General features: G+C 43.9%; 2 pseudogenes; one reads left to right on the top strand and one right to left on the bottom strand.

The window, feature by feature from the left end:
- Positions 1-3,009: 3,009 nt before the first annotated feature.
- LOC135051627 (5S ribosomal RNA) lies at positions 3,010-3,128 on the bottom strand (annotated as a pseudogene).
- Positions 3,129-18,859: 15,731 nt separating this feature from the next.
- On the top strand, positions 18,860-18,978 carry LOC135052954 (5S ribosomal RNA; annotated as a pseudogene).
- The last annotated feature ends 2,898 nt before the right edge of the window (positions 18,979-21,876 follow it).

Raw genomic sequence — 21,876 nt, 5'->3', positions numbered from 1 at the left:
AGTATGCCAGCACACACCAGAGCGCTATATAACACTGGGATCCCACTATCAATGAGTGTTTTCCCTATAGCTGCTTTTTATATATATTACATATATATATTATCTATACTGCGCCTAAATTTAGTGCCCCCCCTCTCTTTTTTACCCTTCTGTCGTATTCAGACTGCAGGGGAGAGCCAGGGAGCTTCCTTCCAGCGGAACTGTGAGGGAAAAATGGCGCCAGTGTGCTGAGGGAGAAGCCCCGCCCCCTTTTTGGCTGACTTTCTCCCGCTTTTTCTGTAATACTGGCAGGGGTAATTTTACATCTATATAGCCTATAGGACTGTATATGATGTATATTTGCCAGCCAAGGTGTTACTTATTGCCCTCAGGGCGCCCCCCCCCCAGCGCCCTGCACCCATCAGTGACCGAAGTGTGAGGTGTACATGAGGAGCAATGGCGCACAGCTGCAGTGCTGTGCGCTACCTTGGTGAAGACCGAAGTCTTCTGCCGCCGATTTTCCGGACCTTCTTCGTGCTTCTGGCTCTGTAAGGGGGACGGCGGCGCGGCTCCGGGAACGAACACCAAGGTCGGGTCCTGCGGTCGATCCTTCTGGAGCTAATGGTGTGCAGTAGCCTAAGAAGCCCAAACTACCACCTGTTAGGTAGGTTCGCTTCTTCTCCCCTTAGTCCCTCGCTGCAGTGAGTCTGTTGCCAGCAGATCTCACTGAAAATAAAAAACCTAAATATACTTTCTTTCTAGGTGCTCAGGAGAGCCACTAGTGTGCATCCAGCTCAGCCGGGCACAAGAATCTAACTGAGGTCTGGAGGAGGGTCTTGGTGGGAGGAGCCAGTGCACACCAGTAGTCTAAAAGCTTTCTTTATAGTTGTGCCCAGTCTCCTGCGGAGCCGCTAATCCCCATGGTCCTTACGGAGTCCATAGCATCCACTTAGGACGTTAGAGAAACTAGGAATGCAGGTAATACTCCATATAATACAAATATTGAACCCCAGAAAGGCGTGCAGGGGTTAAGGGGAGCGTAGCCCCTTGCGACAGTGTGAAGAGCACCCATAGGGCGCGATGAAGCACCTAGTATATGGTAAATACTGGCTGCTTTATTTTTACACTGCAATTTAGATTTCAGTTTGAACACACCACACCCAAATCTAACTCTCTCTGCACATGTTACATCTGCCCCACCTGCACTGCAACATGGTTTTGGCCAATTGCTAACTTTTTTTGTTTACTAGCAAATCTGAATAACCCCCTATGTCTGAATCTGCATCCATTGCCTCAGTCTATGGAGTAAGACATGCTAATGTAGCTATCTATCCGCCTATGTGTGTATTAGTGTGACTTCCTGCATCCCGGACACACCGCCTGCAGTATCTGTCTGAAACAGATGTCTCAACACCTTATTCAAGCACGGAAGTCTCTATAAACATCCATGTTTCTCCCATCAGAAACATCTGCTCCGTGCGTCTTAATGCTCACTGCCCAGAAATGCCTACTTAACATTAGCCTCTGTACACACAAAGGGGGTGATTCCGAGTTGTTCGCTCGCTAGCTGCTTTTAGCAGCATTGCACACGCTAGGCCGCCGCCCTCTGGGAGTGTATCTTAGCATAGCAGAATTGCGAACGAAAGCAGAAGCAGAATTGCGAAAATAAATTTCTTAGCAGTTTCTGAGTAGCTCGAGACTTACTCACAAATAGCGATCAGTTCAGTCAGTTTCGTTCCTGGTTTGACGTCACACACACGCCCAGCGTTCACCCAGCCACTCCCCCGTTTCTCCAGACACTCCCGCGTTTTTCCCTGGCACGCCTGCGTTTTTCCGCACACTCCCAGAAAACGGCCAGTTTCCGCCCAGAAACACCCACTTCCTGTCAATCACACTACGATCACTTCAACGATGAAAAATCTTTGTTCGGGCGTGAGTAAATCTACTAAGTTTTGTGTTAAAATACTAACCGAATGCGCACTGCGAACCCTGCGCATGCGCATTTTTGCCTTAATCGCTCCGTTGCGAAAATCGGCAACGAGCGAACAACTCGTAATGACCCCCAAGATCCGGAACACCTGCTACCGCTAGCGACTTTGGACGCATCATGCGGCACATGCACACACCATATATTCATAATCAGACACATGCACAGTCAGCTCAAAATCTGGAGAAACGTCCATTTCTTCAGATGCACCCAACTCAGAAACACCCCTTGAACCTATAATATTGTAATAAATTGTGTACAAATTAGAAAATTGACACCACTACTCTGTATATGGAGATCTAGAAGCCGGCACCTGATTTATGAAAACAATCAATTTAGTGCATATAAGTAAAAGTATAACAAAAAGAAAATGTATAGTGTAACAGTTGTTGCTTATAATGTATAGAAATTTCATAAAGCGATAAAAGATTTTCGTTCAGTTTGGAGACTATTTTGATTTTTAAATATAACTAAATATAATAGACTATTTTTTTCTGTTGTTATTTAGATACAAGTACTGGCAGAGGGAGAGAAAGAAAGCTCTTGTGTGGGCGCACTCTTAAAAATGAAGAAAATATTGTTCAATTAATTGCTGAAAGTTATTAAAATTTATGTTTATTAATCAAGAGTTAAAAACAAAATACCCCTCTACGATCCAAAGGAAAAAATGTAAACATAATAAAGACATGAGAAAATGTAAAAATGTTCTGGTCTGTTAATCACATGAGAAGGATTAGAAAGGCTGCAGACACCTAATAGTCTAACACCCGTTTCTCCTGACCAGTACAGATAATCTGTATTAATGAAACCGACCAAGGAGGTCACTAGCTGTAGAAGGTCAAATAATGTGTCTTAGAGAACCACTGAAATCAGGTTGATTCTAAGCAATTTAATATTCACCTATTATTCCATGTTACTCAGATTTGGAGATATCTATATTGATATAACCTGAACGCAGAAAGAAGAGAAGAAAGTTTTGAAAGAACAAATAGTGGTGATACTGCTGTTGGTGTCCACCCTTCTGAGGAAGGGGAATAGTCCCTACTCTACAACACCAGGTATTCCCAAGGAGTCTCCTCTCAAAGTACTGACCCGGCCCAGCGCTGTTTCGCTTCCAAGATTAGACGAGATCGGGCATTAGCAGCGTGGTGTGATAGTAGAGAGGCTATCTACCAATGAGAGTGCACCTATATACAGATGGTAGAGTAAAGATTTAGAAAGATAAGGCCATGTAGATCTGCTTTCCACGTTAGGCGGGGTGAGCAAAATGTCACTTAATGGCAAAGTGCACCCTGGATCGTGAATGAGAGTCTACGGAAAAATAGTAAGTGGTGAAAAGAACAAGGATATTGTCACTTTTTAAATTGGACTGGTGGTTATTAACCCTGGTGGGAAACCACGTCACAGAGTATGCAGCGTCAGATAAAATAGTACATGGGGATATACTTCACATATGTGTACATTTTTGTACAAAGCAACACATCATTACTTTGAAAAAAACCTAAAAAGGTATAACACACTGTATACAAAAGAAAATGAAATAGTATGAAGAGTGAGTATAGTCTGTAATCTATGGGGTTTATCAGGCTATAATATGCACAGAAAATCCAAAATAATTGGCTTGCGGTGTGAATGGTGTGTCAAGCAAAAAGAAGCACTTATTGCCGTGATATTGTTCTGCAGTCTGTAGGATTAATCGTATGCAAGAAAAAATCTCCAACATGCAGCATGCAATGTGGAGTAGTGTGCCAAATGAGCACATATGCCAATAATGCTAGCCTGTGATATGTGGGATTATAGGCCCTCATTCCGAGTTGGTCGGTCGCAAGGCGAATTTAGCAGAGTTGCTCACGCTAAGCCGCCGCCTACTGGGAGTGAATCTTAGCTTCTTAAAATTGCGACCGATGTATTCGCAATATTGCTATTACAAACTACTTCGCAGTTTCAGAGTAGCTCCAGACTTACTCTGCCTGTGCGATCAGTTCAGTGCTTGTCGTTCCTGGTTGACGTCACAAACACACCCAGCGTTCGCCCAGGCACTCCCACCGTTTCTCCAGCCACTCCTGCGTTTTTTCCGGAAACGGTAGCGTTTTCAGCCACACGCCCCTAAAACGCCGTGTTTCCGCCCAGTAACACCCATTTCCTGTCAATCACATTACGTTCGCCGGAGCGAAGAAAAAGCCGTGAGTAAAAATACTTTCTTCATAGTAAAGTTACTTGGCGCAGTCGCAGTGCGAACTTTGCGCATGCGTACTAAGCGGATTTTCACTGCGATGCGATGAAAAAGAACGAGCGAACAACTCGGAATGAGGGCCATAGTACTAGGATGTGCACAGAAAATTACAACTGCTGAATGTGCAATACATGTGCCCAATGAAAAAAAGAGTACTTATAAAAATGGAAAAATTCAAACATAAATTGCAGATGAAAAATGGCAGATAGAAAAGTGATACTCAAGATATCAGGATCTGGAAATAGGTGAAAATGCGGGATCCTCCAAGGACAGGTTCCATGCTGTGAATCCGTGGAAAACGCGTTTCGCCCGTTTGGGCTTGTTCACTTCCGGGATCTCATGGTCAGTGCTGTGTGCGGGGTTTAAAAACCCTGCTAGTGTCAGGTAGCAGCCAATGGGTTGACTTGTACGTACCCAAATAGACATAGGGGAGGAGGTATGGGAGTTCCCATGGAGACGTGGGAAGCCAAAAGGATTAATGACGCATCCCAGCCAATCCGAGCATGGGTGCGTGAGATGACGTGGTATGTGGGCGGACTAAAAGAGAGGCTCACGGACATGAGTAATGCAGTAAGGACAGTGGGGGAACCTATGAAACGGGGAAGACGGTGGCGCCATATTGGAAATGGTATTGCCAGAAGTACGTCCCGTTTATAGGGCATATATCGATGAAAAAAAGGGGGAATATATAAATATTATTATAAAGTACCAGGATATTAAAGGTACTAAATTATCGACAAGGTATATAGGGAATAGTATAAGTGAAGGAGTTGGTAACACTGTAGAACGGACGAGGGGTATAGGAAGTCCATATGCACCGGAGGTCAATAGGAGAGAGATTGTGAAATATCTTGACTAATCAGTGTGTTAATGTCACTCATTAGGTTGGTCTATGAGGGATATGTTAGTATGTAGATGATACATAGCTTGCTGCAAATGCAGGAAAAATAGATCGCTGGGATGAATGCTATGGTGCCATATTGGAAAGGGGCAAAGCTGCCAGAAATAGAAAAAATTTATAATTTTTGTTGAAAAAGAGAGAGAACGCAAAAAGTGATAAATTGGAGAGGTGATTATAGTTGAATATTGTAAATCACAAGGGTATACTGATATCCAGAATAGAGATGAATTGGCCGTGGTACGTGCGATAGGCCATAGGATGGGAAGCTTATATGGGTGATTGTTGCAAGAGGAGAGAAACAAGGACAGGGAGTTATATAAATGTGATATATAGGATGTTAGGTAAAAAAAGGGGGGGAGGGGGGGGAAAGGGGAGAAAGGGAAAAGGGAGGGGAGTGTGGTTGAAAATGGGATTAGGACAGGAGATAATGGAATATGCCATTAAGGCAAGGTGAAGGAAAAAGGAAGAAAAGAGAAGTGAAATATGGGGGAAATTATGTACATGAGGGGAGAGAGGAGTGTGAGGAGATAGGAGATGGGAAGGGGAAGTGAGAAAATATATATGTTGGGGGCAATGAATTACCCTGGCGGTATGGGAAAAAATAGGGGGAGATACGTGCAACTGGGGGTTAAAAGGGGATGTGGGTATGGTGATTATGTGAATAATATAGAATTGTGCTGGGAATGGGGGTGGTGTAAATTGTATAGTATTTAATTGTGTGTGGCGCTTGACAGGTGACATGGATGAGGTTAATTATGTTACCCATAGAGATGGGGCTGCGGTAAATGCCTGAATCCCCTGTTTTATAATAAAAACAATGGAATAAAGGGGATTCATGACCCCGGATTTGGGGTTCTGAAAATCATTAGACTGAAATAATAATAGTGATCGTGTACATTCTGCCAATACATTGAAAAAAGCTGTCCTTGGAGTGGAAGAAAAAAGAGAGAAAGAAAGAAAATGAGTGAAAATTGAAAAAAAAATTTAATAAAAGGTGAAATCTCCAAAAGGGGGGAGATAGAATACTGAGTGAAACAAAAAAATGGAGGATTGAAAATTGAGTGGATTATGAAAAAATAAAGTCACGCATGTATATGGGAATGGTGGTGGATAAATGTTGAAAGGTGAGCAGGGGAAGGTATAATAGGAAGGGTGGAGGAAACCTGTGCAAAGTAATGTTTGGATTACGTGAAAGGGACAAAATATATTGAATTAGTTTATCACAATAGGGGAGAGAAAGAAAGTTGAAAAAGTTGGATATGCTGTTAGGATTAGTGTGGAAGCATGTATGTGTGATGTGTACAAGTGATAGACGCTGTGAGGTTGTTAGGGGACAGTGATGATGCAGTATATTGAATGGGAAGTGAAAGAAAAGAAAAAATATAAAAATTAAATAATAAAAACAATAAGAGTGTAAAAATTATTGTAGATTAAACAAAATTATAAAAAGGCACCATAATTTATATTTTCATTCAGTCCAAGTGGTCTGAGACTTCCAAGGCGAAAAATCCACTCGCTCTCTTTTTTATATAGTTCTTTGGTCATATCGCCTCCTCGTATGCCCAAGTTGATGCGATCTAGACCAAAGACTTTTAATTCCTTGGTTGATCCATTGTGTTGATGGTGGAAATGTTTGGCAACCGTGGTGAGTTGTTTCATTCGTGCCAGATCCTTTGATGCATTTCGAATGTTCCCAACGTGTTCCAGGACCCTCTCTTTCAGTTTGCGTGTGGTCATGCCGACATATTTTACATTGCAACTGCAAGTGATGCAGTAAATTACTGCTTGTGTGTTACAGTTGAAAAAGTGACGTAACTTGGTTAGTTGGCCATATTTGTCTGTGACCGTATTAGTTTGCAGTATGTGCGTGCACGACTTACACTGGCCACACGGAAAGGAACCTGTTGTCACTGGCTTCCTGCGTGTTGAGGTTAACAAATGGCTCCGAACTAATTGGTCTTTGATGTTTCTGGATCGGCGCCAGCTCATCTGTACCGTGGGGCCTACAATGGGAGATAGATCAGGATCCATCTGAAGTATAGGAAGGTGTTTGGTTATGGCATCCTTAAGCATTCTCCATTCGGGACAAAATGTTCCTATAAATCTGATTGTCTCTTCATTTTCCGGTGTTGCCTTCTTAGCCCCAAAAATTAAGTGATCTCTCTTGATAGATGTGGTGGCCTGATAGGCTCGTTTGAGTGACCGTTTACTATATCCTCTGGCATGAAGTCGATTAGTAAGTTCCCAGCTCTTGGTTTTGTAAACGTGGTCCTCGGAGCAATTGCGCCTTAGCCTGAGATATTCTCCTTTGGGTATATTCTCAATAGTCGGAGGGAAATGTGAGCTAGTTTGGAGAAGGAGACTGTTGGTTGCCGTCTCCTTCCGATATAGCTCTGTTTCCAAATAGCCCATGTGGGATCTGTAGATATTTAGGTCAAGAAACGGAACCCTGTCTGAACTGATGGTGTGGGTCAACCTGATATTTAAATCATTGGTATTAAGTGTTCCAATGAATTCCACTAATAAATCTCTTTCTCCGTTCCAGATAATGAAAACGTCATCGATATACCTCAACCACAATTCCACATGTGTGGTGTATCTTTCGTTTCCAGCATTAAAGACATAAAAATGCTCCCACCATCCCAAAAACAGATTGGCGTAAGTGGGGGCGCATGCTGCGCCCATTGCGGTTCCCCTTATTTGCAGGAAAAATTGGTCCTGAAAAACAAAGTAATTTTTAGATAGGACAAAATCAAGCAGCAACAGAAGAAAAGTTGAAAAGTCACTGGCTCCTCCTTGATCTAAATAGTATTTCACAGCTGTGATGCCTTGATGGTGATTAATGCTCGTGTAGAGTGCTTCTACATCCAGAGTTACCAATAGGAGATTTTCTTCACAGTGTATATTATGAATTTTGCGTAGTAAGTCCGCTGTATCCTGCAAATAAGAGGGTAAAGAAAGGACAAATTCACGGAGATGGAGATCCAAAAAACGACTTGGTTGTTCCTGAAGTCCACCGTTACCAGACATAATCGGTCTTCCAGGTGGTACAGAGGCATCTTTGTGTACCTTGGGAAGTAAGTAAAAGGTAGGTGTTTTCGGATTCTGGGTTGTTAAATATTTTTGCTCTGGTTTGGTGATGGTACCTTGTGTAGTTGCGTGTTGTATTATAGAATTGTAAGAATTCATAAATCTGATGGTTGGGTCACTAAGAAGTTTCTTATAACAGGAGGTGTTATGAAGTTGTCGGTAAGCCTCAGTAATATACATTTCTCGTGGCCAAAGTACGATGTTACCACCTTTGTCAGACGGTTTGAAGATGACATCATGCCAGGTTTCCAATTCCTGTAGGGCTTTACGCTCCTTGAATTTTAGATTGGAAGGAAAATGATGAAGGCCATGTCGACTCTGGGCGTAGATTTCGTCAAATTCTTTGGAAACTCTATTCAGAAACACCTTAATCTCTGGGTTGTTGTTATCAGGAGGAAAGAACGTGGATTTGGGCCTACACTGGGGCCTGTATGTGGCTGGTGCATCCATACTGGATTCGGCCTGTAGTTCTTCCAACTCACGAATGGCATTAAAATCATCGGTGGTAAAATCGGGATCAGCGATATTCTCTGATTGTCTGCCTTGCTGTTTGGAGAAGAATTTTTTTAGAAGAAGCTTCCTCCCGAACAGTCTCAAATCCTTTTCCCAAGAAAATCGATTGAACGACTTGGATGGTGAAAAGGAGAGTCCCTTAGTGAGTACTGCCATGTGATCTGGGGAGAGGGATCTAAAGGAGAGATTGATAACTTGTAGTGAGCTAGAGTTGTTAGAATCTATCTCACTGTTTTTCTCTGACGGGCTGGGTATCGTGCTGTCCTCGGTATGTCCCAATCTGAGTTTCGAGGATCTGGCACGAATGAAACAACTCACCACGGTTGCCAAACATTTCCACCATCAACACAATGGATCAACCAAGGAATTAAAAGTCTTTGGTCTAGATCGCATCAACTTGGGCATACGAGGAGGCGATATGACCAAAGAACTATATAAAAAAGAGAGCGAGTGGATTTTTCGCCTTGGAAGTCTCAGACCACTTGGACTGAATGAAAATATAAATTATGGTGCCTTTTTATAATTTTGTTTAATCTACAATAATTTTTACACTCTTATTGTTTTTATTATTTAATTTTTATATTTTTTCTTTTCTTTCACTTCCCATTCAATATACTGCATCATCACTGTCCCCTAACAACCTCACAGCGTCTATCACTTGTACACATCACACATACATGCTTCCACACTAATCCTAACAGCATATCCAACTTTTTCAACTTTCTTTCTCTCCCCTATTGTGATAAACTAATTCAATATATTTTGTCCCTTTCACGTCATCCAAACATTACTTTGCACAGGTTTCCTCCACCCTTCCTATTATACCTTCCCCTGCTCACCTTTAAACATTTATCCACCACCATTCCCATATACATGCGTGACTTTATTTTTTCATAATCCACTCAACTTTCAATCCTCCATTTTTTTGTTTCACTCAGTATTCTATCTCCCCCCTTTTGGAGATTTCACCTTTTATTAAAATTTTTTTTCAATTTTCACTCATTTTCTTTCTTTCTCTCTTTTTTCTTCCACTCCAAGGACAGCTTTTCTCAATGTATTGGCAGAATGTACACGATCACCTATTATTATTTCAGTCTAATGATTTTCAGAACCCCAAATCCGGGGTCATGAATCCCCTTTATTCCATTGTTTTTATTATAAAACAGGGGATTCAGGCATTTACCGCAGCCCCATCTCTATGGGTAACATAATTAACCTCATCCATGTCACCTGTCAAGCGCCACACACAATTAAATACTATACAATTTACACCACCCCCATTCCCAGCACAATTCTATATTATTCACATAATCACCATACCCACATCCCCTTTTAACCCCCAGTTGCACGTATCTCCCCCTATTTTTTCCCATACCGCCAGGGTAATTCATTGCCCCCAACATATATATTTTCTCACTTCCCCTTCCCATCTCCTATCTCCTCACACTCCTCTCTCCCCTCATGTACATAATTTCCCCCATATTTCACTTCTCTTTTCTTCCTTTTTCCTTCACCTTGCCTTAATGGCATATTCCATTATCTCCTGTCCTAATCCCATTTTCAACCACACTCCCCTCCCTTTTCCCTTTCTCCCCTTTCCCCCCCCTCCCCCCCTTTTTTTACCTAACATCCTATATATCACATTTATATAACTCCCTGTCCTTGTTTCTCTCCTCTTGCAACAATCACCCATATAAGCTTCCCATCCTATGGCCTATCGCACGTACCACGGCCAATTCATCTCTATTCTGGATATCAGTATACCCTTGTGATTTACAATATTCAACTATAATCACCTCTCCAATTTATCACTTTTTGCGTTCTCTCTCTTTTTCAACAACAATTATACATTTTTTCTATTTCTGGCAGCTTTGCCCCTTTCCAATATGGCACCATAGCATTCATCCCAGCGATCTATTTTTCCTGCATTTGCAGCAAGCTATGTATCATCTACATACTAACATATCCCTCATAGACCAACCTAATGAGTGACATTAACACACTGATTAGTCAAGATATTTCACAATCTCTCTCCTATTGACCTCCGGTGCATATGGACTTCCTATACCCCTCGTCCGTTCTACAGTGTTACCAACTCCTTCACTTATATAGAGATGAGCGCCTGAAATTTTTTCGGGTTTTGTGTTTTGGTTTTGGGTTCGGTTCCGCGGCCGTGTTTTGGGTTCGAACGCGTTTTGGCAAAACCTCACCGAATTTTTTTTGTCGGATTCGGGTGTGTTTTGGATTCGGGTGTTTTTTTCAAAAAACACTAAAAAACAGCTTAAATCATAGAATTTGGGGGTCATTTTGATCCCAAAGTATTATTAACCTCAAAAACCATAATTTACACTCATTTTCAGTCTATTCTGAATACCTCACACCTCACAATATTATTTTTAGTCCTAAAATTTGCACCGAGGTCGCTGTGTGAGTAAGATAAGCGACCCTAGTGGCCGACACAAACACCGGGCCCATCTAGGAGTGGCACTGCAGTGTCACGCAGGATGTCCCTTCCAAAAAACCCTCCCCAAACAGCACATGACGCAAAGAAAAAAAGAGGCGCAATGAGGTAGCTGTGTGAGTAAGATTAGCGACCCTAGTGGCCGACACAAACACCGGGCCCATCTAGGAGTGTCACTGCAGTGTCACGCAGGATGGCCCTTCCAAAAAACCCTCCCCAAACAGCACATGACGCAAAGAAAAAAAGAGGCGCAATGAGGTAGCTGTGTGAGTAAGATTAGCGACCCTAGTGGCCGACACAAACAACGGGCCCATCTAGGAGTGGCACTGCAGTGTCACGCAGGATGTCCCTTCCAAAAAACCCTCCCCAAACAGCACATGACGCAAAGAAAAAAAGAGGCGCAATGAGGTAGCTGTGTGAGTAAGATTAGCGACCCTAGTGGCCGACACAAACACCGGGCCCATCTAGGAGTGGCACTGCAGTGTCACGCAGGATGTCCCTTCCAAAAAACCCTCCCCAAACAGCACATGACGCAAAGAAAAAAAGAGGCGCAATGAGGTAGCTGACTGTGTGAGTAAGATTAGCGACCCTAGTGGCCGACACAAACACCGGGCCCATCTAGGAGTGGCACTGCAGTGTCACGCAGGATGTCCCTTCCAAAAAACCCTCCCCAATCAGCACATGATGGAAAGAAAAAGAAAAGAAAAAAGAGGTGCAAGATGGAATTGTCCTTGGGCCCTCCCACCCACCCTTATGTTGTATAAACAAAACAGGACATGCACACTTTAACCAACCCATCATTTCAGTGACAGGGTCTGCCACACGACTGTGACTGATATGACGGGTTGGTTTGGACCCCCCCCAAAAAAGAAGCAATTAATCTCTCCTTGCACAAACTGGCTCTACAGAGGCAAGATGTCCACCTCATCTTCACCCTCCGATATATCACCGTGTACATCCCCCTCCTCACAGATTATCAATTCGTCCCCACTGGAATCCACCATCTCAGCTCCCTGTGTACTTTGTGGAGGCAATTGCTGCTGGTCAATGTCTCCGCGGAGGAATTGATTATAATTCATTTTAATGAACATCATCTTCTCCACATTTTCTGGATGTAACCTCGTACGCCGATTGCTGACAAGGTGAGCGGCGGCACTAAACACTCTTTCGGAGTACACACTTGTGGGAGGGCAACTTAGGTAGAATAAAGCCAGTTTGTGCAAGGGCCTCCAAATTGCCTCTTTTTCCTGCCAGTATAAGTACGGACTGTGTGACGTGCCTACTTGGATGCGGTCACTCATATAATCCTCCACCATTCTATCAATGTTGAGAGAATCATATGCAGTGACAGTAGACGACATGTCCGTAATCGTTGTCAGGTCCTTCAGTCCGGACCAGATGTCAGCATCAGCAGTCGCTCCAGACTGCCCTGCATCACCGCCAGCGGGTGGGCTCGGAATTCTGAGCCTTTTCCTCGCACCCCCAGTTGCGGGAGAATGTGAAGGAGGAGATGTTGACAGGTCGCGTTCCGCTTGACTTGACAATTTTGTCACCAGCAGGTCTTTCAACCCCAGCAGACCTGTGTCTGCCGGAAAGAGAGATCCAAGGTAGGCTTTAAATCTAGGATCGAGCACGGTGGCCAAAATGTAGTGCTCTGATTTCAACAGATTGACCACCCGTGAATCCTTGTTAAGCGAATTAAGGGCTGCATCCACAAGTCCCACATGCCTAGCGGAATCGCTCCCTTTTAGCTCCTTCTTCAATGCCTCCAGCTTCTTCTGCAAAAGCCTGATGAGGGGAATGACCTGACTCAGGCTGGCAGTGTCTGAACTGACTTCACGTGTGGCAAGTTCAAAGGGCATCAGAACCTTGCACAACGTTGAAATCATTCTCCACTGCACTTGAGACAGGTGCATTCCACCTACTATATCGTGCTCAATTGTATAGGCTTGAATGGCCTTTTGCTGCTCCTCCAACCTCTGAAGCATATAGAGGGTTGAATTCCACCTCGTTACCACTTCTTGCTTCAGATGATGGCAGGGCAGGTTCAGTAGTTTTTGGTGGTGCTCCAGTCTTCTGTACGTGGTGCCTGTACGCCGAAAGTGTCCCGCAATTTTTCTGGCCACCGACAGCATCTCTTGCACGCCCCTGTCGTTTTTTAAAAAATTCTGCACCACCAAATTCAAGGTATGTGCAAAACATGGGACGTGCTGGAATTTGCCCATATTTAATGCACACACAATATTGCTGGCGTTGTCCGATGCCACAAATCCACAGGAGAGTCCAATTGGGGTAAGCCATTCCGCGATGATCTTCCTCAGTTGCCGTAAGAGGTTTTCAGCTGTGTGCGTATTCTGGAAAGCGGTGATACAAAGCGTAGCCTGCCTAGGAAAGAGTTGGCGTTTGCGAGATGCTGCTACTGGTGCCGCCGCTGCTGTTCTTGCGGCGGGAGTCCATACATCTACCCAGTGGGCTGTCACAGTCATATAGTCCTGACCCTGCCCTGCTCCACTTGTCCACATGTCCGTGGTTAAGTGGACATTGGGTACAACTGCATTTTTTAGGACACTGGTGAGTCTTTTTCTGACGTCCGTGTACATTCTCGGTATCGCCTGCCTAGAGAAGTGGAACCTAGATGGTATTTGGTAACGGGGGCACACTGCCTCAATAAATTGTCTAGTTCCCTGTGAACTAACGGCGGATACCGGACGCACGTCTAACACCAACATAGTTGTCAAGGACTCAGTTATCCGCTTTGCAGTAGGATGACTGCTGTGATATTTCATCTTCCTCGCAAAGGACTGTTGAACAGTCAATTGCTTACTGGAAGTAGTACAAGTGGGCTTACGACTTCCCCTCTGGGATGACCATCGACTCCCAGCGGCAACAACAGCAGCGCCAGCAGCAGTAGGCATTACACGCAAGGATGCATCGGAGGAATCCCAGGCAGGAGAGGACTCGTCAGAATTGCCAGTGACATGGCCTGCAGGACTATTGGCATTCCTGGGGAAGGAGGAAATTGACACTGAGGGAGTTGGTGGGGTGGTTTGCGTGAGCTTGGTTACAAGAGGAAGGGATTTACTGGTCAGTGGACTGCTTCCGCTGTCACCCAAAGTTTTTGAACTTGTCACTGACTTATTATGAATGCGCTGCAGGTGACGTATAAGGGAGGATGTTCCGAGGTGGTTAACGTCCTTACCCCTACTTATTACAGCTTGACAAAGGGAACACACGGCTTGACACCTGTTGTCCGCATTTCTGGTGAAATACCTCCACACCGAAGAGCTGATTTTTTTGGTATTTTCACTTGGCATGTCAACGGCCATATTCCTCCCACGGACAACAGGTGTCTCCCCGGGTGCCTGACTTAAACAAACCACCTCACCATCAGAATCCTCCTGGTCAATTTCCTCCCCAGCGCCAGCAACACCCATATCCTCCTCATCCTGGTGTACTTCAACACTGACATCTTCAATCTGACTATCAGGAACTGGACTGCGGGTGCTCCTTCCAGCACTTGCAGGGGGCGTGCAAATGGTGGAAGGCGCATGCTCTTCACGTCCAGTGTTGGGAAGGTCAGGCATCGCAACCGACACAATTGGACTCTCCTTGTGGATTTGGGATTTCGAAGAATGCACAGTTCTTTGCTGTGCTGCTTTTGCCAGCTTGAGTCTTTTCATTTTTCTAGCGAGAGGCTGAGTGCTTCCATCCTCATGTGAAGCTGAACCACTAGCCATGAACATAGGCCAGGGCCTCAGCCGTTCCTTGCCACTCCGTGTGGTAAATGGCATATTGGCAAGTTTACGCTTCTCCTCCGACAATTTTATTTTAGGTTTTGGAGTCCTTTTTTTACTGATATTTGGTGTTTTGGATTTGACATGCTCTGTACTATGACATTGGGCATCGGCCTTGGCAGACGACGTTGCTGGCATTTCATCGTCTCGGCCATGACTAGTGGCAGCAGCTTCAGCACGAGGTGGAAGTGGATCTTGATCTTTCCCTAATTTTGGAACCTCAACATTTTTGTTCTCCATATTTTAATAGGCACAACTAAAAGGCACCTCAGGTAAACAATGGAGATGGATGGATTGGATACTAGTATACAATTATGGACGGGCTGCCGAGTGCCGACACAGAGGTAGCCACAGCCGTGAACTACCGCACTGTACTGTGTCTGCTGCTAATATATAGACTGGTTGATAAAGAGATAGTATACTCGTAACTAGTATGTATGTATAAAGAAAGAAAAAAAAACCACGGTTAGGTGGTATATACAATTATGGACGGGCTGCCGAGTGCCGACACAGAGGTAGCCACAGCCGTGAACTACCGCACTGTACTGTGTCTGCTGCTAATATATAGACTGGTTGATAAAGAGATAGTATACTCGTAACTAGTATGTATGTATAAAGAAAGAAAAAAAAACCACGGTTAGGTGGTATATACAATTATGGACGGGCTGCCGAGTGCCGACACAGAGGTAGCCACAGCCGTGAACTACCGCACTGTACTGTGTCTGCTGCTAATATAGACTGGTTGATAAAGAGATAGTATACTCGTAACTAGTATGTATGTATAAAGAAAGAAAAAAAAACCACGGTTAGGTGGTATATACAATTATGGACGGGCTGCCGAGTGCCGACACAGAGGTAGCCACAGCCGTGAACTACCGCACTGTACTGTGTCTGCTGCTAATATATAGACTGGTTGATAAAGAGATAGTATACTCGTAACTAGTATGTATGTATAAAGAAAGAAAAAAAAACCACGGTTAGGTGGTATATACAATTATGGACGGGCTGCCGAGTGCCGACACAGAGGTAGCCACAGCCGTGAACTACCGCACTGTACTGTGTCTGCTGCTAATATATAGACTGGTTGATAAAGAGATAGTATACTCGTAACTAGTATGTATGTATAAAGAAAGAAAAAAAAACCACGGTTAGGTGGTATATACAATTATGGACGGGCTGCCGAGTGCCGACACAGAGGTAGCCACAGCCGTGAACTACCGCACTGTACTGTGTCTGCTGCTAATATATAGACTGGTTGATAAAGAGATAGTATACTCGTAACTAGTATGTATGTATAAAGAAAAAAAAAAAAAACACGGTTAGGTGGTATATACAATTATGGACGGGCTGCCGAGTGCCGACACAGAGGTAGCCACAGCCGTGAACTACCGCACTGTACTGTGTCTGCTGCTAATATATAGACTGGTTGATAAAGAGATAGTATACTCGTAACTAGTATGTATGTATAAAGAAAGAAAAAAAAACCACGGTTAGGTGGTATATACAATTATGGACGGGCTGCCGAGTGCCGACACAGAGGTAGCCACAGCCGTGAACTACCGCACTGTACTGTGTCTGCTGCTAATATAGACTGGTTGATAAAGAGATAGTATACTACTAATATTATATATACTGGTGGTCAGGTCACTGGTCACTAGTCACACTGGCAGTGGCACTCCTGCAGCAAAAGTGTGCACTGTTTAATTTTAATATAATATTATGTACTCCTGGCTCCTGCTATAACCTATAACTGGCACTGCAGTAGTGCTCCCCAGTCTCCCCCACAATTATAAGCTGTGTGAGCTGAGCAGTCAGACAGATATATAATATATATAGATGATGCAGCACACTGGCCTGAGCCTGAGCAGTGCACACAGATATGGTATGTGACTGACTGAGTCACTGTGTGTATCGCTTTTTTCAGGCAGAGAACGGATATATTAAATAAACTGCACTGTGTGTCTGGTGGTCACTCACTATATAATATATTATGTACTCCTGGCTCCTGCTATAACCTATAACTGGCACTGCAGTAGTGCTCCCCAGTCTCCCCCACAATTATAAGCTGTGTGAGCTGAGCAGTCAGACAGATATATATAATATTATATATAGATAATAGATGATGCAGCACACTGGCCTGAGCCTGAGCAGTGCACACAGATATGGTATGTGACTGAGTCACTGTGTGCTGTGTATCGCTTTTTTCAGGCAGAGAACGGATTATAAATAAAACTGGTGGTCACTGGTCACTATCAGCAAAACTCTGCACTGTACTGAGTACTCCTAATGCTCCCCAAAATTAGTAAATCAAGTGTCTCTCTAATCTATTCTAAACGGAGAGGACGCCAGCCACGTCCTCTCCCTATCAATCTCAATGCACGTGTGAAAATGGCGGCGACGCGCGGCTCCTTATATAGAATCCGAGTCTCGCGATAGAATCCGAGCCTCGCGAGAATCCGACAGCGTCATGATGACGTTCGGGCGCGCTCGGGTTAACCGAGCAAGGCGGGAAGATCCGAGTCGCTCGGACCCGTGAAAAAAAACATGAAGTTCTGGCGGGTTCGGATTCAGAGAAACCGAACCCGCTCATCTCTAATACTATTCCCTATATACCTTGTCGATAATTTAGTACCTTTAATATCCTGGTACTTTATAATAATATTTATATATTCCCCCTTTTTTTCATCGATATATGCCTTATAAACGGGATGTACTTCTGGCAATACCATTTCCAATATGGCGCCACCGTCTTCCCCGTTTCATAGGTTCCCCCACTGTCCTTACTGCATTACTCATGTCCGTGAGCCTCTCTTTTAGTCCGCCCACATACCACGTCATCTCACGCACCCATGCTCGGATTGGCTGGGATGCGTCATTAATCCTTTTGGCTTCCCACGTCTCCATGGGAACTCCCATACCTCCTCCCCTATGTCTATTTGGGTACGTACAACCCATTGGCTGCTACCTGACACTAGCAGGGTTTTTAAACCCCGCACACAGCACTGACCATGAGATCCCGGAAGTGAACAAGCCCAAACGGGCGAAACGCGTTTTCCACGGATTCACAGGATGGAACCTGTCCTTGGAGGATCCCGCATTTTCACCTATTTCCAGATCCTGATATCTTGAGTATCACTTTTCTATCTGCCATTTTTCATCTGCAATTTATGTTTGAATTTTTCCATTTTTAGAAGTACTCTTTTTTTCATTGGGCACATGTATTGCACATTCAGCAGTTGTAATTTTCTGTGCACATCCTAGTACTATAATCCCACATATCACAGGCTAGCATTATTGGCACATGTGCTCATTTGGCACACTACTCCACATTGCATGCTGCATGTTGGAGATTTTTTCTTGCATACGATTAATCCTACAGACTGCAGAACAATATCACGGCAATAAGTGCTTCTTTTTGCTTGACACACCATTCACACCGCAAGCCAATTATTTTGGATTTTCTGTGCATATTATAGCCTGATAAACCCCATAGATTACAGACTATACTCACTCTTCATACTATTTCATTTTCTTTTGTATACAGTGTGTTATACCTTTTTAGGTTTTTTTCAAAGTAATGATGTGTTGCTTTGTACAAAAATGTACACATATGTGAAGTATATCCCCATGTACTATTTTATCTGACGCTGCATACTCTGTGACATGGTTTCCCACCAGGGTTAATAACCACCAGTCCAATTTAAAAAGTGACAATATCCTTGTTCTTTTCACCACTTACTATTTTTCCGTAGACTCTCATTCACGATCCAGGGTGCACTTTGCCATTAAGTGACATTTTGCTCACCCCGCCTAACGTGGAAAGCAGATCTACATGGCCTTATCTTTCTAAATCTTTACTCTACCATCTGTATATAGGTGCACTCTCATTGGTAGATAGCCTCTCTACTATCACACCACGCTGCTAATGCCCGATCTCGTCTGATCTTGGAAGCGAAACAGCGTTGGGCCGGGTCAGTACTTTGAGAGGAGACTCCTTGGGAATACCTGGTGTTGTAGAGTAGGGACTATTCCCCTTCCTCAGAAGGGTGGACACCAACAGCAGTATCACCACTATTTGTTCTTTCAAAACTTTCTTCTCTTCTTTCTGCGTTCAGGTTATATCAATATAGATATCTCCAAATCTGAGTAACATGGAATAATAGGTGAATATTAAATTGCTTAGAATCAACCTGATTTCAGTGGTTCTCTAAGACACATTATTTGACCTTCTACAGCTAGTGACCTCCTTGGTCGGTTTCATTAATACAGATTATCTGTACTGGTCAGGAGAAACGGGTGTTAGACTATTAGGTGTCTGCAGCCTTTCTAATCCTTCTCATGTGATTAACAGACCAGAACATTTTTACATTTTCTCATGTCTTTATTATGTTTACATTTTTTCCTTTGGATCGTAGAGGGGTATTTTGTTTTTAACTCTTGATTAATAAACATAAATTTTAATAACTTTCAGCAATTAATTGAACAATATTTTCTTCATTTTTAAGAGTGCGCCCACACAAGAGCTTTCTTTCTCTCCCTCTGCCAGTACTTGTACTCTCTAGCTCTGGGCGCACCACCAATAGGGACATAATTAGAAAGTTTGCAATTTTCTTTCCAGTAATATAATTGTCCAATTGTTGGTTTCGCATAATAATTTTTGCAATTTATACATACCGGTGCACGGTCGTTCTTCTTGTCCGTTATTTAGATACACTCTGTTTCAGTGTACCTAACATGAACCTGAATGTGATGAAAAATAGCAGCCAGTTCCCTCCACATGGCTGGCAAACATTGCAAATTCAAACACTCTGACATTGGCTGGATGATGGAGTGATGGGTTGTGTGTGGCGTCAAAGTATCCCCACCTTGTGTGGTAGCGGAAAGGCGCTTGTCAATGCATTTTCATACCTCCCAACATGACCCTCTCCAGGAGGGACACAATGCTCTGCTCCTGGACTTCCCTCTTAAGTTATAATTGCCATCACCTGTGCTGAAACACCTTTCTTATCCATTAGCCTGTTCAACACAGGTGCCGGCAATCATGAATTAAGAGAAAATCCAGGAGCAGAGCATTGTGTCCCTCCTGGAGAGGGACATGTTGGGAGGTATGCATTTTTGGCAGTATGATACCTATGCTGTACTACAGAGTTTATCCGACTAACTTTTCAAGTTGACCTGACCTGTGAGTACCTTTGTTTGTATTTGGAAAATACAAAGTATTGGTCTATTAAATGTAATAACATTAAAAAAAAAATACTCCACAAGGTGAACTATTTCTGTTGTGTATATGAAGCTATGTGAACCATGCCAGTTACAGATATTTGTAGGTTTATAGGTTACACATTTTGAATTTGCTTAATCAGTGACATCTAGTGGCCATAAAATCAAACTACATCTTCACATACACAGTAAAGGTTTCAAAACTTTTATGAGTCAGAATAATATTGCAAGTTTTCAGCAAGAGGGCAATTGCAAATCAGAGTAATAAAATCATGTTCTGATGATAAATCAATTTAATGTAATTCTGATTAAAGTCGTGTATCCTAAAAATGAAGGAAGATAAAGAGAGCTATTACTGCATAAGGCAAACAAGGAATAGCGAATACGTGTTATAAAATGGAATAAAGAAGTAAAGATAGGATTTTGGTACCTACCGGTAAATCCTTTTCTTGTAGTCCGTATAGGATGCTGGGGTCCACATTAATACCATGGGGTATAGACGGGTCCACCAGGAGACATTGGCACTTTAAGAGTTTGAGAGTGTGGGCTGGCTCCTCCCACTATGCCCCTCCTACCAGACTCAGTCTAGAAACTGTGCCAGAGGAGACGGGCATCTTCGAGAGGATTATACACAGATAGTGGTGAGATTCGTACCAGCTCACACAGACAAGGCACGTCAAGCCAACGAAGCTTGAACACTCAGCAACTGCTGAAACATTACTTACCAAATAACAATGCAGTACACACTAAAATGAAGTTGTACTGAACCAAATAATGTTTGCAGGAAAACGAAGCGCTGGGCGGACGCCCAGCATCCTCTACGGACTATGAGAAAAGGATTTACCGGTAGGTACCAAAATCCTATTTCCTCTTACGTCCTAGAGGATGCTGGGGTCCTCATTAGTACCATGGGGATGTACCAAAGCTCCCAATAACGGGAGGGAGAGCGCGGAGGCTCCTGCAGAACTGATTGACTGAACTTCAGATCATCAGAGGCCAAAGTATCGAACTCGTAAAACTTTGCAAACATATTCGACCCAGAACAAGTTGCAGCTCGGCAAAGTTACACTGCCGAGACACCCCGGGCAGCCGCCCAGGAAGAACCCACCTTACAAGTAGAGTGGGCCTTAACAGATCTTGGACACGGCAGTCCTGCCGTAGAATAAGCGTGCTGGATAGTGAACCTAATCCAGAGAGAAATAGACTGCTTAGAAGCAGGACACCCAATTTTCTTGGGATCATATAGGACAAACAGAGAGTACGACTTTCTGTGACGAGAAGTTCTCTTCACATATATCTTCAGAGCCCTTACAACGGGTGGTCTTCTGTATGCCGGCGGTCGGGCTCCCGGCGCTCAGTATACCGGCGCCGGGAGCCCGACCGCCGGCATACCGACACTTATTTTCCCTCGTGGGGGTCCACGACCCCCATAGAGGGAGAATAAAATAGTGTGGCGCGCGTAGCGTGGCGAGCGCAGCGAGCCCGCAAGGGGCTCATTTGCACTCGCCACACTGACGGTAAGCCGGCGGTCGGGCTCCCGGCGCCGGTATGCTGGTCGCCGGGAGCCCGACCGCCGGCCAGCCGTAGTGAACCCCTTACAACATCCAAGGACTTTGATGTAATTGAGGAGTCATTAGCCACTGGCAACACAATAGGTTGGTTGATATGAAATGCCGACACAACCTTCAGAAGAAACTG

Source organism: Pseudophryne corroboree, chromosome 2 (assembly GCF_028390025.1).
Source record: "Pseudophryne corroboree isolate aPseCor3 chromosome 2, aPseCor3.hap2, whole genome shotgun sequence".
In the NCBI taxonomy this organism is placed as follows: domain Eukaryota; kingdom Metazoa; phylum Chordata; class Amphibia; order Anura; family Myobatrachidae; genus Pseudophryne; species Pseudophryne corroboree.
The sequence above is the reverse complement of the archived record's forward strand: the minus strand, read 5'-3'. Positions and strand labels throughout refer to the sequence as shown.